At 52.2% G+C, this 13,446-nt stretch overlaps 1 long non-coding RNA gene across 1 annotated transcript in view; it reads left to right on the top strand.

Moving 5' to 3' along the window:
* The window catches only part of LOC144338313 (uncharacterized), a 279,087-nt gene that overhangs the window by 72,556 nt on the left and 193,085 nt on the right, over positions 1-13,446 (top strand). The window contains exon 3 of the long non-coding RNA XR_013412315.1: positions 3,384-3,498. This is a non-coding gene — a long non-coding RNA (uncharacterized LOC144338313). The remainder of the gene's footprint in view (positions 1-3,383; positions 3,499-13,446) is intronic.

Raw genomic sequence — 13,446 nt, forward strand, 5'->3', positions numbered from 1 at the left:
CCTCTCTTTCTCTCTCTTCCTCTCTCTCTCCCTCTCTCTTTCTCCCTCTTTCTCTCCTTCTCTCTCCCTCTCTCTGTCTTTCTCTCTCTTTTCCTTTCTCTCTCCCTCTCTCTCTTCCCCTCTCTCTCTCTTCCTCTGTCTCTCCCTGTCTCTCTTCTTCTCTCTCTCTCTCCCTGTCTCTATTATCTCTCTCTCTCTCTCTCTTTCTCTCTCTCCCATTCCCACTGTTATGGAGGCTGAGAAGTGCCATGATCTACCATGTGCAAACTGAAGAAGCAGGAAAGTCATCGAAAAGTCTGAGTCTGAAGGCCTGAGAACCAGGGGCTCTGATGACCAAGGGCAGGAAAAGCTGGGTGTCCCGGCTTAGGCAAAGAGATGCTTCACCCATCTTCTACCTTTTTGTTCTATTTGGACCTCCACAGATTGGATGGTGCCTGCGCACACTGGGGAGGGCACTCTTCCTTACAGATCAAAAGCTGATCCCCCCACAGACACTCCACAGACAACAGTAGTAATGTCACCAGCCTTGGGGCATCCCTTAGCCCTGTCAAGCTGACATGAGATTAGTCATCAAACCATCAAGTGGCACAACATAGATATATACAATTCTTCATTTGTCAATTAAGATAAATGAATAAACATGTATGGAATGAGTTTTTAAAAAGTACCACACTTAGCCGGGCGTGGTGGCTCACGCCTATAATCCCAGCACTTTGGGAGGCCGAGGCGGGTAGATCACAAGGTCAGGAGATCGAGACCATCCTGGCTAACACGGTGAATCCCTGTCTCTACTAAAAATACAAAAAATTAGCTGGGCGTGGTGGCGGGCGCCTGTAATCACAGCTACTCGGGAGGCTGAGGCAGGAGAATGGCGTGAAACCAGGTTGCAGTGAGCCGAGATTGCACCACTGCACTCCAGCCTGGGCAAGGGCGAGACTCCCTCTCAAAAAAAAAAAAAAAAAAGGTGCCACACTTTATAAGCTCTAGTGTTGTTTGAATGTTTACAAGCATGTCCTTGTTTTCTAGTTTTAAAAAGGCATTTGCATATTTTTCTGTTTACTTTGGCTATAAAGTCTAAAAGATCCCACCTCTGCCCCTTGCTCAAGGAGTCTCATGTGACTTTCATCTTCCTCTAACTCTGCTAATTTCCCCTCTGAGAAGAAGAGAATAGGCTTCGAATCACAGGTCCTTGGCAAGCAAGATAACAAGGGTATCGCAAGAAATCAGTGAATGCCATTGTTTCACGGTCTAGTACAGGAATACCATGCCTTCGCCAAAATCCTAAGCCTCGTGCGTTCGAAGTTTAAATTTCCCTTGGGTCTTAGAAAGGCAGTACGGGGCTCGTACGGCGATTTGCGTAACACTTTTAGTGGGTTCTGGGGAGGCCCTTATCGCTGTCTCTTTTGTGTCTCCATTTCTTCAGGGAAAAAAGTGATTTTCATGCTAAGTAGAATAAAGAGACTACAGAGAGCCCCAAGTCAGTTCAAGTTGGGTTTGCCACCAAAAGAGAATGTACCAAATTTACAAATAAATAATAAATAAAAGCAAAAAAACCAAAAACCAAAAAACAAAACTTTGTTTTTCAGAGCCTTGGGTTTGTGTTGTGGATGAGGGATTGTGGCACTGTGTTAATTTTTATGGCGACTTTCCATTTCTGGAAAGCAGGGCTGATTTTTCTATGATCTTAATGATATGCAGTTGTCCCTTAAATAAAATATGTAAGTGAAAAAAGTTGAAAATACAGTGAGTAAACAGAAACCACTGGTGGAATGCAGACGTCCCCAAAGTGTGGTCGTTTCCCTTGAATAACTTAAATCTAAGGAACTCAGATCTAACCCGGCCCCTACTCGAACTGGGAGGGAGAAGGGACTCCTCTGCTCTCCTCCTGGGAGATGGCGTCACAGGTTTTCAGGGCTCAGGTCCCAGGTGAAGGGACACAACATGCCCCAACTCCCAAAAGGCCCCCTCATTTTCCTCCATTCTGGTAACTGCCCTTCCCAGGAACCACAATGCGACCTCTGTCACCACTGAGAAGTTGTTTGAGTTTGAGCTTTATGGCCGTGGCGTGTGGCCTCTTTTGATCATCTTTGTGCTTGTGACCGTGTGGTTGCCAAATTCTCATTTTCTTTGCTGTATAGTATTCCACAGGGAGCCTGTCCTGATTCACTTACCCATTTTACCACTGATGGACATTTGAGCAGGACAGTTCCCAACATTCTAGCCTGTGCCTTTTGGTGAATGCGCATCCCTATTTGGGGTGGGAATCTGCCCAGAAGCGTAATTGCTGGGTCACAGGTGGAGTGTGTGTTCAGCGTCAGTAAATCCTGCAGACCGTCAACTTCAAAAGATGTTCTAAAGTCTTGCCACTCCTGCAGCTTTGAAAACCTGCCTACCCTTTGCTATAAATAGGCAGTTTTAAAAGGATTTGTTTCTTTGCTAGTTGTAATCACCGTGAAATTCTTGGCGACATAAAATATGCTCCAAAGGGGATAAAAAGAGAGTTGTGCGAGTTCTTGTTCAAATAAATAGCCTGTCTTCTGGGTCGAAAGGCAAATCTGTTCCTTGCACTACAAGCCTTTGTTCCCTTGCTCTTTGTTTTAATCCTTATTTCTTAGTCCTTGAATAAAACTCCAGGGATCCTGTCAAGTCACATAACCTTGCTTTCATTTTTATTCCTTTCGGCGGGCACTGGCTTCCCCTGGCTTCAGATGAAGTTACTGGGGTTGGCCTCACTGCCCTCCCGCCCCAGGGCTACAGGGAGTCCCTGCCTCCCAGGTGTGGGCTACCCCATCACCAGGAATTTTGCGGCAGCTGGGCTATAAAACCAGAGAAGCTTTGCGAGGGATGTGGCTCAGAGATGCTGAGGTGGGGCCAGTGGCTCCTCATGCTCCACCCTGTCTGCCCTGTACCTGCTTCGGGAGACAATTGACACACCCACATCTTGGGCTTCCACCCACTGGCTCCCGGTGACTTTGGCTGCTGGGGCCACTGGACAAGTCCCAAGAACAGGAGGTGGCAGGGTTGGGGTTTTTCTCATCCTGTCCCCCCCTGTTCTGCCACCACAGCCCTGACCGTGGCTGTATCTCTCCGGCTTGGTGCTCCCCGCCCCCGCCCCGGCCAGTGACACTATTTCCTCCCCTTGTCCCTTCTGCCCTGGGGTGGTCACAGTTTCCGCTGCCACTCACCTTGGGGCCTCCATGTCCCTTACCTGTCCCCTTGACTCTGCCCGCTGTGCCGTGAGTGGGCCCTGCGCCATGCCGTTTTCACTTAAACTCTCTGAGGGGGTCACTGTTTTCTGCCAGGACTGGCTCAGCCTGAAATCAGCAGTCACGTTCTGGACTGGCCAGACCTCCAGAAGCTTGAAATTCTTGGTGTCTCTGCAGGGATCCTGCCTTGCTGGGGCCTGGGACGCCTCTGGTTGTCTGGTGGAGCCTGAGGACCTCGTGGTCAGCAGAACAATGACTGCCAGAGCTGTGCGTGTCCAGATCTCCAGAGCCCGTGAGTATCTGCCCTGTCGCATGCAGATGTGACTGGGTTAAGGACTTTGCAATGGGGAGAGTATCATGGATTATCTGGGTGCCCAATGTCGTCGTGGGGTCCCTGTGGGGAGGGGCAGGAGGTGCAGAGTCAGAGAAGCACTGTGAGGATGGAAGCAGAGGTCAGAGCCATGCAATTGAGGGCTGTGAAGATGGGGGAAGGAGCCGTGAGTCAGGGAATGTGGGTGGCCTCTGGAAGGTGGAAAAGGTGAGAGGCCGGATTTTCCCCTGGAGCCTCCAGGAGGAACCAGCCATGCCCACACCTTGGATTCAGCCCAGTGAGGCTGTTTGGGACTTTGGCCCGGAGGCCTGTAAGAGAATGGATCTGTGAGGTGTGAACTGCTCAGTTTTGGGTCCTTTGTTATAGGGAACTCTTCTTGGAATAAGGTTTCTAAATTCATAAAACAAAACGCATAGACTTACACAGGAGATGGATTGTACAGACCCACTGTCCCAGCCACGCACCCCGTGGTGGGTGCCGGACCCTGCCTGTGCCCTCTATTCCCCTCTGCAAGCTAGAGGCTCTTCATCATCCACACACTTGGGTTCTAGCCAAGGCCTTTGTCCAACCACGGAAGCTTCCTCAGACCACGCAGGGCGAGCCTGCAACACTGGAAGGTCAGTGTTCCCAAAGCAGCCCTTACTGAGGGATGGGGTCTGATGGACAAACATGGCCTCCACCTGGTGGGCCCGATGCGTCTCCCGTTCCCCTCAGCGGGGCTCCCGGTGCCCACTGTGCTGGCAGGCCTGGGGGCTGCCATTTGCTGGCCTCCTTGTCTTCTCTTCCCCTTTCTCACCCACCACTGCTGGTTTCCCAGAGCACCTCCCAGATACGCCTGTTGCACTGGAAGCCTCATCTCAGGGCCTGGTTCTGGGGGAACCCACATCCAGCAAGAGCCTGGGGGTTCATGGAGCCTCAGATTCCCACCCATGCTGTATGCCAAGGCCTTTGGCTGCCTCTAGGGATGGTTCCAGAGAAGTCATGGGCACTGCACCTGAAGGCATTCATTCTCTGAGGTCATCAATGGCCCATTTAAGACCTTGTGTAGAATTTTGGTTTATCGAGGAGCAGTGAAGATGTTGTGAGCTAAATGGTGACCCCCGAATACAGACGTTAAAGTCTCAAACCTTGGTGCCTATGAATGCTGTGAATGTCACCTCACTGGAGAAAAGGGTCTTTGCAGGTGGAATTAAGTTAAGAATCTCAGGATGGGATCATCCTGGATCAGCCAAGTGGGCCCTGAATCCAGTGACCAGGGTCCTTACAAGAAGAGGAAAGGACAGAGAGGCACAGAGAGAAGGCCTTGCGGGGACAGAGGCAGAGATGATGGCTATGCGGTCACAGCCCAGGGCTGCCTGGAGCTCCCAGGAGCTGGAAGAGATAAGAAGGAGCCTTCTCTAGAGCCTCTGGAGGGACTGGGTCCCTGCTGACACCGTGATTTCAGACTTCTGGACCGCAGCACTGGGAGAGAATACATTTCTGTTGTTTTAAGTCCCCTCATCTCCCTTTCCCAGTTTGTGTTCCTTTGTGATGAGGTCACAGGACACAGGCTTACTGATGCGGATTTGATTATTTCTCCTTGATTTTGGCCTGGGCCTGGCTCCAAGATAAGATGGGCTGTGTGACCACGAGAGTGGCAGGGGAGCCAGCTGCATGAGGCTCCCCTTGGGGCAGGGCCAGCAGGGCTGTGTGCCTTCTGGGGCTCAGGTGAGCCAAGCTCCTGCAGCACCTGCCAGCCCAGGGGCGGAGCTGGCTACGTGTGGCAAAATGATCAATGCTTAGTTTCCTGTTTTAGGGATCGTGGGAGATTCCCCCCTTGTGGTTGATGTGGTGACAGCATGTTCGTTTTAACTGTGGAGCATTCCATTCTATGAACACACAGCCATTCATGTACCTATCTCCCTGTTGATGGGCATTGGATAATTTCCAGTTTTGGCCTATTGCAATTCTAGCACATACTATGTACCGCCATGAACATTCTAGAATGCACCTTTTGGTGACTGTACGGATGCACGTCTGTAGGGGACACGCCTAGGTGTGGAATTGCTGAACCACGAGGAACGACACTCATGCTGAACTTCAGCAAATCCTGTAAGACAGTTTTCCATAGGGTTGGACCGAAGTAAACCCCCGCTGGCAACAAAGGTTTCTGGATTTCTCACAATTAGGTTGTTGGAGCCCTGGGTGAGTTGGTTTTTTTTTTTTTTTCCTTTGAGTCTTCCAAACTGGGGGCTTCTGATCCAGCCGGAATCCCAGGAGATGCAGATCTGGCAGACCCTGCCCCATACTCTACAAGTGAGCCTTTCAAGGGACCCAATTATCTCTCCCATGGTTATCTGTCACCCTATGACCCAATTATCTCCGCAATCCAAATTCCTGCCTCTGAAGTGGAGGCTGGTCTTTGATGTTCCCTTTGGGGAAGATCTGAGCCCTCTAAGATGGCCCAGGAGGCCTGAGACCAGGCTCGAGTTGGCTTCTGTCCTGGGTCTTTTGCCAGGCTGGCCCCCTGGGGAAGTGGGAGTTCTCCCTGCAGGTTGTGCCTTCAGAACTCCGGAGCTCCCCAGAGAAGGAGCCTAGAAGCTGCCTGGCTGACTGATCAAAGGGCCGAGTGTTCCCTTATCAGAGCAGTGAGGTGAGAGGGGGTGAGGAGGGAAACCTAATAACTCCTCCAGTCACATAAAATATGGAGAGCGCCTACAATGTGCCAAGCCCTGTGCCAGGGGCTGGGCTCGGTGACAAGAGATCCTCCCCCACTGTTTGAGGTTTGCAGGGCTGAGCTTGGACGGATAGGGCCCAGAGGAATGCATGTTTTATGGTGTGCGGAAGAGGAGCAGGGTGGCTTTGAGAGACACTGGAGGATGTTGTGGGTTAGGTCAGGGGTCACAGAAGGCCTGTGGGAAGTGGCAGGGGAGGTGTATGATATAGCTTCGGGGGCTGGGCTGTTAAGCACGTCCCTGTGTAGAAAATCATGGAGCTCTTTACATATGACTTAGGTATTCTGTATCTTGAATAAAAAGTTAAAAAGAGCTTGTTGCAAGCTAGAACTCTTCCAAACAGAGACCAAAAGAAGCTTCTGGAGACCACATGGCCCCGCCCCCCATTTGCCCACCCTCAGCCATGGTGGACCCACAGATTAAAAACCTCAGGAGAAGCCAGCAAACTGTTGTGTGAAGGCTGATATGGGCCCTCTGTCCTGAGAAGAGAGGAGAATACCCCGACAGGAACAGGGGTGCAGGTCAGGTGACACCATAAGCCCAGGGGGCAGCCGCCTGGGGGGTTCATGCTGCCTGCGCACCAGGCAGGAAAGAGCAACTCAGGCAAAGCAAGGAGAGGAAGAAAGCAGAGTGGCTGCTGGGCAGCTGCTGAGGGGTGGGTGGTGGGACTGACTCCACAGGAGGTGTGAGGAGTGGGGAGGACCTGGGGTGACTGGCAGGATGAGTGAGTCATTGGCAGATAAAGCATGGCCGTGGGAAGCCTCAGAGGTGTTTGAGCAGGGTGAACGTAACCTGGCTTTAAGGAGAGTGCTTGGGCTACGGTGATGTGAGGGAAGGACTAGAGTTACAGGAGTTAGAGGTAGTGAGGGGGCTGCCTTTAGGGGCTGCGAGGGTTGAGGGAGGGAAGCTGGAGAGGGACTGGGGAGGAAGACCTGGATTGGAGACACCCTTTAGGGAAAGGGGTGACCTCAATAGAGCTTGGAAAATAGCTGGAAGGAGGAGGAATGGAAGAAGATACTGAGGTCCTAGTGGAATCTGAGTGGATGGTCATGTTTCCCACTCAAGTGTACTGAGCGTTGACGGTGGGGCCAAGTTTTAAAATGAATTACTTTATGTCATCCTTGAAGTAACTCGAAGAAGTAGGTTCTATTATTACCCCCACTTTGCAGATGAGGAAAATGGTGAACTCTGATGTCCAGGTGTGTGTCCAAAGTCACACATATGAAAAGTGCCACACACGACAATATGAGGGGTTGGAGAGGAGGTAGGGCAGCCAGAACCCTCCCGCAGTGCTGGTCGGGAATCTAAAATGAGGCCAGGATGCTGGAAACTCCATCCAGTTCTTCCCCCTCTAGACATATACTCAAGATAAATGAAGGCAAGGGACTAGTGCAAAAACATCTGCAGTAGCTTTATCGATAGTGGCCCCGCCCTGGAGATGACCCAGTGACCATCGTCGTGAATGGGAGGGTTGACTCCAGTCAACCACCTGGAGTGCATTCGGACATTGGGACATTGGAGTCCCACTCAGAAGCAAGAATGCCTCGTAGAGGGATGCAACCATGTTGCGGAAATCTCCAAGCCACGCGCAGACGACCACCTCCTGCAGGGCTTGATTGCGTGCTCAGGAACAGGTCCATTCATGGATTGACTGCGACAGCAATGCGATCGGTGGTTGTCACAGGCAGAGAAGGGGAGATATTGACTGGAGTGAGAATTTCCTGGGGAGATGGAAATGTTTTGTCTTTTGATCTGGGAGGGGGCTATATGGGTGTATCTGCATGTAAAAATTCATGGAGTGTACACTTAGGATGACAGTTGCACATCAATTTTTAAAAGTCAGCTCTCAACCCTGCCAGTGCTCACTCCTCCCCTGTGTCCGGGGCTGGGCTCTCCACTCTGCCCGGAAAGCGGGGGAAGGGGGACAGGCCTGCTGTTCTCTCCCTGTCTGGGGCCTCCTCTGCCGCTGGCTCCCTGGAGGAAGTGGAGAGGTCTTATCAGATCCCCATCTGTGGCCCCTGGGCAATAGAGCATCAAAACCTGCCCCGCCTGGCCTCCGCCTTTTGGCTCTGGGGCGCCAGTCGGGTTCCCAGAGATGGTTGCACTCTCTCTCGATGGCAGGAGGGAACCTCCCATTCCCTCTCCCTTCCCTTTCCCTCCTCTCTCTTCTCCCTGCCATCCCCAACCTGTCTTTTGGCACCGTAGGAAGCTGAAAGCTTTAGGCAGAGAAAAGACGTAGGGTGTTATTTTCATGAGTTCTCAAAGGGACTCTGATTAGTAATAATAGTGATAAGAATCCTAACTGCTACTTCTGCAGGAAGTGCATTGATCTCATTTATTCTTTGAGACAATCTGGGGAGGTAGATTCTATTATTCCCATTTTAGAGATAGGGAAACCAAGGATCGGAAAGGTCAAACTGCTTGTCTGGGGACTCACAGTGAGTTTTATGGTAGGATTTGGACCCGGTTCTGAGTGTTTCTAAAGTCCACGCTTGTAAATGCATTTTCCCTTTCTCCACACTAACAGAGTGCCTCCTATGTGCCAGGCACCCTGCTGTGTGCTCAGGACAGACAAAGCCCTGTGGTCAAGGAGCTCCCCTTGGAGTGGCCTGTGAGGCCTCCACACCCTCATCACTGACAACCTCTAGGGGGCGCCTGTCCTCCCCACCTGTCACTGTCTCATCCAATTCTGCCCACCTGGTGTAGGGATGGGGGCTGTTACCCCATTTTGCAGATGGTGAGATGGAGGCACAGATGTTTCTTTTTCAATGTTGACCAGCCAATAAATGGCAGAGCTGGGGAGAGTCCAGGCCTTCATAACCCATGGTAATGACCATTGAGCCCATGGCGATGACCCCTGGGTCTATGGCGATGACACACCTGGATCCATGGCGATGACACCTGGGCTTATATCAATGACCAGTAGGCTCATGGCAATGACTGCTGGGTGATGCTGCCCCAGGGACCCCATGGCCAAGTAGGCAGCACTGTTGCTCTCTCTTACCCCCAGGCCCACAGTATCTGCCACAGGATGCCAATGGGCCATCCTCCCCTTGGCCCAACACCTCCTGAGCTCTAGTAATGATGAAATGATGGCATCAGTGGTGAGCACAGTCATACTCCATTCATGTATTCGTTGTTCACTCAACAAGTATTTATTGAGTATGAACGACCTGAGAGTCTCTGCAGGTTCCTAGCTGAGGCATTTGCTTTCACCTCTGCCACTTACCTGCTGTGTGGCCTTGGATAGGACTTGGAACCTCTCTGTGCCTTGGTCTCCTCGTCTGTGATACAGGCATAATGAGCACAGATGGTGTCCGAGGCTGCCGGGGCTCAGCTGTGGAGAGTGGTGCTGAGAAAGCCTTCTGTGCACCAGGCCCAGTGGTGGGGAGCCACTGCCCCTGAGGTGCTGGGAGGAGGTAGAGCCTAGCGGTGAGGAACACGGGTTTCTGTCCCTGCAAGCACCTGAATCTCATGGCCTTCACTGCCTTGTGTGTGAAATGAGGCAATGACAGGATGACCACAGAGTGATTGTGAGGGTGAAATGAACTCCCGAGAGCTTGGCTGGGAGCCTGTGTGGGAACCGCCCTGTAATGTCACCTAGCAAGAGGCCCAGTATTAGACGTTAGCCATCCTTTGACATTAGCTATCATTAGACATTAGCTATCATAGCAGTTAGACTTGGGGAGAAGGCAGGAGCAGACGTTCTATCAACAGATGTTTGTGAGAAGGTCAGTCCCTGAAGCAACACACGGGGGTGTCCTCCACACCTAGAAACATCCTAGCCAAGGAGGGGGCTTCCCCAGTCCTGCCGAACAAATCTGTGCCCATGGTTCACACTTCTCGCCTGCCTTCTGGGTGGGCAGATTTCTCAAAACCCTCAGGCCCTGCTGGGTAGCAGAGGATCAGACAAGAAGTCCCGAGAGTTTATTTTTTGGAAAGAGGTGCTGACTGTTCCTGTAGCTTCTCAGGAGAAGCTGATCTTTCTAAGGTGCGTTCGTGGGATACAGAATGTGTCTAAAGGGCAAAGAGCAGGTTAGAACAAGACAGTGGGGGCTTCTGCCCTCATGGAGCTTATGGTCTGGTCAGAAAATAAACTACTGATCAGAAACATGAGATGGCCTGTGAGTTTCTTGTGCTGTTCTGGGGGAGGTATTCATGGGGCTGTGGGAACTGTGATCATGTGCTTGGGCCCTCCTGGCAGTGCTTCTGCCTGCTCAAGTCCCCTGACCTCTCAGACCCTGTTATTTACCTGTGCATGGAGACGGTAATGGTTGTTAGGACCAAAGGAGACAGCACACAACGCCAGCACATGGCAAATGCTCCACAAGCAGTGGCTGGTGTTCGTTTATTCCCTAGGGAGATTTGCGCCAGGGGGAAAGGTGCTGACTGCCACTCATCAGAATCCTAGCTCCAGAGGAGAGAGGTGGTGGGTTTGCAATACGTGGGGAGGGACCAGAAACCAAGGCGCCAGATTACGAAGGGGCCGACCTGGGGCCTGCTGAGAGCCCGAAGAGCATGGGTTGAAATCCCGAATGGGGTCTTTCCAGCTCTGTGATGCTGGGCAGGTGACCTAGCCCGCCCGTGCCTCCGTTTCCCCCTTGTGCAATGGCAACCATGATAGAGTTGACCTCCCGGGTGGTTGTGAGGACTCAGGGAGGTGGCACTGGCAATGCTCTCCGCCCAAGGCCAAGGCTCCCCAGTGCTGAGCTCTCCCCATAATGATTTCCTCTGCTGAGCGGAGGCAGATGAGATCAGCCTCTTTCCTCTCAAGGGAACTCATCTGCAACTGGTTCCAATAAAGCCAGGATGGCTGGGCCAAGGAGGACAGGAAGTGTGGAAGACCCAGGGCTCCTCCCGTGGGCCCAAGAGCCGGGTCACACCAGGGTCCTCGGAGCCCCTCCTGAGGACTTGGAGGCCAGAGGGCTTCCTGGCCAGAGGTGGTCAGCAGCGCGCTGGGGTGAGGGTCCCTGGGGGAGGGGCACACGTGCTGCCCTGTCTCCTTCTTCCTCAAACCCCCTTCCTCCTCCTAGGCTGGCTGTTGACATGGTGAGGAATTGCTCCCAAGGCAGTGTGGAAACACAAAAGGACGTGGCGCAGCAGCAATAAATCACGATTTATGTCCTCGGAGCTGCCAGAGGACACTGGGGCTTGTCATGATTTCTGGAGATTCACTGAGCCAGATGACAAGCCAAGCTCCGATGCCCCCATGGTCAAGTGCAGATGGGACCCGAAGTCCTGGCCTGGGGAGGTGCCCTTTCCTGCAAGGCTGACTGAGGATGCCCAGGGAAGTCAGCATGGGGAATGGCTGGATGCATCCAGGGGGCTCTGGCCTCTGAATGACCCCCGACACCCGGCCGTGGGAGCATTTTGGCAAATTGGGATTGGCACACCTGCTTGTGTTGAGGGTGTGCAGGTTCCTGAGGCCGACTTTGAATTAGTGGTGGGAACTGAGGGCTCTGGACAGATAGAGCTTTTTGGTCCCAGCAGTGCCTGGGTGGGGCTGCCTTCTTGGGGTCCTCATGCATCAGGAGCTCGGGTCCTCTCCTAATAGTGCAGCTCTCGTCGCCCAGGGGCTACTCCCAGCCTAGGATGCCGCAGAGATCTCTGGAGAGACCTGCAGAAAGGTCACTGCGCTCTGCCCCTGCCCTTGGTGGGCTCCAGGCTCCTGTGCTCTGAAACAAAGGGACCAGTGAGGCCGGGACCTCCGCCCCTGTGTGGCCCACAGGGAGGTTTGGGGGCTTCTGCGATGTACCTGGCACTGTTTTGGGAGTCAGGGGTGTGGCAGGAGCGAAATTGAGTCACTTCCTGGGGTGCGCAGGCCATGACCATCTGGCCTGGAACATGCTGGGGGAGGGGGCTCGATGTGTGACAGCAGCAGAGGGCCTGCTATACCTGTCAACTCCTCCAACGCGCACACCAGCCCTGGGGAATGGGGAAACTGAGGCTTCCAGAGGGCACACGACTCGGCCAGGCTCATGTTGGGTAAACATAAAGTAAACCTATGCATAAATGTAGGGCAAATGCAAACAAAATATCGAGTAAGTATAAATATAGAGTAAATATCAATACAAATAAAAAGTCAGTAGAAATATCCAAATAACTATAGAGTAAATGTTAACATTACTATAGAGTACATAGTCAATATCAATAGAAATATCAAATCAATAGAAATATCGAATAAATAGAAAAATAGAAATAGACACAAAAATGTAGAGTAAGTATAAATCTAGAATAACTATCAATATCAATATAGAGTACCGGGGTATGCAGAGCCTTGGGCAGCTGGGGGCTTCCCTGAGGAGCACCCCCAAGGAAGCCTAAGGCAGCGGTGGGTTATCCAGGCTGGGAGGGGCAGGAGGCTGAGGAACTGCCTGAGCAAAGACCTGGAGGCCGAAGCTGCAAGCGAGTTGAGGAGCAAGGGGCCCTGTCTGGTGCAGTACAAATGAGGCATGCGGCCACCTGGGAGACGGTGGGTCTCAGGGACAATCGCCTTCTGCGGCTGCAATATATTTTCAAGAGAGGCTGCCTCCTGGCTCCCAGCCAGCAGACCCCAGGGCTGCAGCCCAAAGGACCTTGTTCTGACTTGGTTTCTGCCAGCTGGTATTGGCTGTTGTCTTCTCTGCCTGTCTGCCTGTCTGTCTGCAAAGACCACCCTTAACTACAGATCAACACCCGTGGCGTTGTGAGTGAGATGCTTCATGGGGAAGGGGTGCCCGCACTGTGCTCTGATCAGATCTCTAGCTTTTTTCCGGGTCATGGACCCTGTGGTAGGTGGGCTAAACCTATGAGGGCATCCTCAGAAAAATGTTTGTAAATGTACACATTAAAGTGTGCAGGGTTACCCCAAAACCCCCAGCCTATGATATAGAAAACAGCCAAAAAAACCATTGAACAAACCGATTGGTACATACACACCAGGGAATACTATGCAGCCATAAAGAGGAACACGATAATGTCTTTCACAGGGACATGGATGAAGCTGGAAGCCACTGTCCTCAGCAAACTAACACAGGAACAGAAAACCAACTACATGTTCTCACTTATAAGTGGGAGCTGAACAATGAGAACACGTGGACACAGGGAGGGGAACAACACACACTGGGGCCCCTTGGTGGTAGGGTCGAGGGGAGGGACAGTGTTGGAAAAAGACCTAATGCATGATGGGCTTAATACCTAGGTGATGGGTTGATGG

The sequence above is a fragment of the Macaca mulatta genome, chromosome 20 (assembly GCF_049350105.2).
Source record: "Macaca mulatta isolate MMU2019108-1 chromosome 20, T2T-MMU8v2.0, whole genome shotgun sequence".
Classification (NCBI taxonomy): Eukaryota; Metazoa; Chordata; class Mammalia; order Primates; family Cercopithecidae; genus Macaca; species Macaca mulatta.